This window comes from Eubalaena glacialis, chromosome 11 (assembly GCF_028564815.1).
Source record: "Eubalaena glacialis isolate mEubGla1 chromosome 11, mEubGla1.1.hap2.+ XY, whole genome shotgun sequence".
In the NCBI taxonomy this organism is placed as follows: domain Eukaryota; kingdom Metazoa; phylum Chordata; class Mammalia; order Artiodactyla; family Balaenidae; genus Eubalaena; species Eubalaena glacialis.
Window position 1 is genome coordinate 83,175,197 of NC_083726.1, and position 5,073 is coordinate 83,180,269.

Genomic DNA, 5,073 nt, shown 5'->3' on the forward strand with positions numbered 1-5,073 from the left:
TAAAGCAGAACAGCGATGAAGGCCTCATGGAGCTGCTGCACGCCTCCCGTTTTGCCAGCATAATCAGGGCCTTACTTCGAGGCTAGTGCTCACATTGACTTTCACGTTTGGTATAGAGCAGAGCAGGGTGAGCTTCCAACTAGGAACTGGAAGCACAAGGTTTCTTTCGAGAAAACTCATTTTCTTCTAAGAGCCATGCCAGCTGTAAGTAAAAGCACGGTAACAACAGTGCTTTTCAGGTAGCTTCGGGGCCGCATCAACGGAGCTTTCATAATGGGAAAACTAGCCTTGTGCCATCAGTCTCTAATTTCTAGGTTGACACGCAGCATACACGCAGGAGCAGAGCTTCCTGGTTCTACGCAGTGTTCTGGTACTGAAACGGGTGCTGAAGCAAGGCCCCTAGGAGTGTTGAAAAGCTTACTACCTTGACACTAAAGCAGAACAACGATGAAGGCCTCATGGAGCTGCTGCACGCCTCTCGTTTTGCAAGGATAATCAGGGCCTTACTTCGAAGCTTGGGCTCACGTTGACTTTCACTTTAGGTATAGAGCAGAGCAGGGTGAGCTTCCAACAAGGAACTGGAAACCCAAGGTTTCTTAGGAGAAAACTCATTTTCTTCTCAGAACCATGCCGGCAGTGAGGAAAACCCCGGCAACAACAATGCTTTTCAGGTAGCTTCGAGGCCGCATGAACGGAGCTTTCATAATGGGAAAAGAAGCCTTATGCCATCAGTCTCCAATTTCTAGGTTGACACGCAGCATACACGCAGGACCAGAGCTTACTGTCTCTACGCAGTGTTCTGGTACCGAAACGGTTGCTTAAGCAAAGTCCCTAGGAGTCTTGGAAAGCTTACTACCGTGAAACTAAAGCAGAACAGCGATGAAGGCCTCATGGAGCTGCTGCACGCCTCCCGTTTTGCCAGCATAATCAGGGCCTTACTTCGAGGCTAGTGCTCACATTGACTTTCACGTTTGGTATAGAGCAGAGCAGGGTGAGCGTCCAACTAGGAACTGGAAGCACAAGGTTTCTTTCGAGAAAACTCATTTTCTTCTATGAGCCATGCCGGCTGTAAGTAAAAGCACGGTAACAACAGTGCTTTTCAGGTAGCTTCGGGGCCGCATCAACGGAGCTTTCATAATGGGAAAACTAGCCTTGTGCCATCAGTCTCTAATTTCTAGGTTGACACGCAGCATACACGCAGGAGCAGAGCTTCCTGGTTCTACGCAGTGTTCTGGTACTGAAACGGGTGCTGAAGCAAGGCCCCTAGGAGTGTTGAAAAGCTTACTACCTTGACACTAAAGCAGAACAACGATGAAGGCCTCATGGAGCTGCTGCACGCCTCTCGTTTTGCAAGGATAATCAGGGCCTTACTTCGAAGCTTGGGCTCACGTTGACTTTCACTTTAGGTATAGAGCAGAGCAGGGTGAGCTTCCAACAAGGAACTGGAAACCCAAGGTTTCTTAGGAGAAAACTCATTTTCTTCTCAGAACCATGCCGGCAGTGAGGAAAACCCCGGCAACAACAATGCTTTTCAGGTAGCTTCGAGGCCGCATGAACGGAGCTTTCATAATGGGAAAAGAAGCCTTATGCCATCAGTCTCCAATTTCTAGGTTGACACGCAGCATACACGCAGGACCAGAGCTTACTGTCTCTACGCAGTGTTCTGGTACCGAAACGGTTGCTTAAGCAAAGTCCCTAGGAGTCTTGGAAAGCTTACTACCGTGAAACTAAAGCAGAACAGCGATGAAGGCCTCATGGAGCTGCTGCACGCCTCCCGTTTTGCCAGCATAATCAGGGCCTTACTTCGAGGCTAGTGCTCACATTGACTTTCACGTTTGGTATAGAGCAGAGCAGGGTGAGCTTCCAACTAGGAACTAGAAGCACAAGGTTTCTTTCGAGAAAACTCATTTTCTTCTATGAGCCATGCCAGCTGTAAGTAAAAGCACGGTAACAACAGTGCTTTTCAGGTAGCTTCGGGGCCGCATCAACGGAGCTTTCATAATGGGAAAACTAGCCTTGTGCCATCAGTCTCTAATTTCTAGGTTGACACGCAGCATACACGCAGGAGCAGAGCTTCCTGGTTCTACGCAGTGTTCTGGTACTGAAACGGGTGCTGAAGCAAGGCCCCTAGGAGTGTTGAAAAGCTTACTACCTTGACACTAAAGCAGAACAACGATGAAGGCCTCATGGAGCTGCTGCACGCCTCTCGTTTTGCAAGGATAATCAGGGCCTTACTTCGAAGCTTGGGCTCACGTTGACTTTCACTTTAGGTATAGAGCAGAGCAGGGTGAGCTTCCAACAAGGAACTGGAAACCCAAGGTTTCTTAGGAGAAAACTCATTTTCTTCTCAGAACCATGCCGGCAGTGAGGAAAACCCCGGCAACAACAATGCTTTTCAGGTAGCTTCGAGGCCGCATGAACGGAGCTTTCATAATGGGAAAAGAAGCCTTATGCCATCAGTCTCCAATTTCTAGGTTGACACGCAGCATACACGCAGGACCAGAGCTTACTGTCTCTACGCAGTGTTCTGGTACCGAAACGGTTGCTTAAGCAAAGTCCCTAGGAGTCTTGGAAAGCTTACTACCGTGAAACTAAAGCAGAACAGCGATGAAGGCCTCATGGAGCTGCTGCACGCCTCCCGTTTTGCCAGCATAATCAGGGCCTTACTTCGAGGCTAGTGCTCACATTGACTTTCACGTTTGGTATAGAGCAGAGCAGGGTGAGCGTCCAACTAGGAACTGGAAGCACAAGGTTTCTTTCGAGAAAACTCATTTTCTTCTATGAGCCATGCCGGCTGTAAGTAAAAGCACGGTAACAACAGTGCTTTTCAGGTAGCTTCGGGGCCGCATCAACGGAGCTTTCATAATGGGAAAACTAGCCTTGTGCCATCAGTCTCTAATTTCTAGGTTGACACGCAGCATACACGCAGGAGCAGAGCTTCCTGGTTCTACGCAGTGTTCTGGTACTGAAACGGGTGCTGAAGCAAGGCCCCTAGGAGTGTTGAAAAGCTTACTACCTTGACACTAAAGCAGAACAACGATGAAGGCCTCATGGAGCTGCTGCACGCCTCTCGTTTTGCAAGGATAATCAGGGCCTTACTTCGAAGCTTGGGCTCACGTTGACTTTCACTTTAGGTATAGAGCAGAGCAGGGTGAGCTTCCAACAAGGAACTGGAAACCCAAGGTTTCTTAGGAGAAAACTCATTTTCTTCTCAGAACCATGCCGGCAGTGAGGAAAACCCCGGCAACAACAATGCTTTTCAGGTAGCTTCGAGGCCGCATGAACGGAGCTTTCATAATGGGAAAAGAAGCCTTATGCCATCAGTCTCCAATTTCTAGGTTGACACGCAGCATACACGCAGGACCAGAGCTTACTGTCTCTACGCAGTGTTCTGGTACCGAAACGGTTGCTTAAGCAAAGTCCCTAGGAGTCTTGGAAAGCTTACTACCGTGAAACTAAAGCAGAACAGCGATGAAGGCCTCATGGAGCTGCTGCACGCCTCCCGTTTTGCCAGCATAATCAGGGCCTTACTTCGAGGCTAGTGCTCACATTGACTTTCACGTTTGGTATAGAGCAGAGCAGGGTGAGCTTCCAACTAGGAACTAGAAGCACAAGGTTTCTTTCGAGAAAACTCATTTTCTTCTATGAGCCATGCCAGCTGTAAGTAAAAGCACGGTAACAACAGTGCTTTTCAGGTAGCTTCGGGGCCGCATCAACGGAGCTTTCATAATGGGAAAACTAGCCTTGTGCCATCAGTCTCTAATTTCTAGGTTGACACGCAGCATACACGCAGGAGCAGAGCTTCCTGGTTCTACGCAGTGTTCTGGTACTGAAACGGGTGCTGAAGCAAGGCCCCTAGGAGTGTTGAAAAGCTTACTACCTTGACACTAAAGCAGAACAACGATGAAGGCCTCATGGAGCTGCTGCACGCCTCTCGTTTTGCAAGGATAATCAGGGCCTTACTTCGAAGCTTGGGCTCACGTTGACTTTCACTTTAGGTATAGAGCAGAGCAGGGTGAGCTTCCAACAAGGAACTGGAAACCCAAGGTTTCTTAGGAGAAAACTCATTTTCTTCTCAGAACCATGCCGGCAGTGAGGAAAACCCCGGCAACAACAATGCTTTTCAGGTAGCTTCGAGGCCGCATGAACGGAGCTTTCATAATGGGAAAAGAAGCCTTATGCCATCAGTCTCCAATTTCTAGGTTGACACGCAGCATACACGCAGGACCAGAGCTTACTGTCTCTACGCAGTGTTCTGGTACCGAAACGGTTGCTTAAGCAAAGTCCCTAGGAGTCTTGGAAAGCTTACTACCGTGAAACTAAAGCAGAACAGCGATGAAGGCCTCATGGAGCTGCTGCACGCCTCCCGTTTTGCCAGCATAATCAGGGCCTTACTTCGAGGCTAGTGCTCACATTGACTTTCACGTTTGGTATAGAGTAGAGCAGGGTGAGCCTCCAACTAGGAACTGGAAGCACAAGGTTTCTTTCGAGAAAACTCATTTTCTTCTATGTGCCATGCCAGCTGTAAGTAAAAGCACGGTAACAACAGTGCTTTTCAGGTAGCTTCGAGGGCGCATGAATGGAGCTTTCAAAACGGGAAAACAAGCGTTGTGCCATCAGTCTCTAATTTCTAGGTTGACACGCAGCATACACCCAGGAGCAGAGCTTCCTGGTTCTACGCAGTCTTCTGGTACTGAAACGGGTGCTGAAGCAAGGCCCTTAGGAGTGTTGAAAAGCTTACTACCTTGAAACTAGGGCAGAACAACGATGAACGCCTCAAGAGCTGCTGCACGCCTCTCCTTTTGCAAGGATAATCAGGGCCTTACTTCGAAGCTTGGGCTCACGTTGACTTTCACTTTAGGTATAGCGCAGAGCAGGGTGAGCTTCCAACAAGGAACTGGAAACCCAAGGTTTCTTAGGAGAAAACTCATTTTCTTCTCAGAACCATGCCGGCAGTGAGGAAAACCCCGGCAACAACAATGCTTTTCAGGTAGCTTCGAGGCCGCATGAACGGAGCTTTCATAATGGGAAAAGAAGTCTTATGCCATCAGTCTCCAATTTCTAGGTTGACAC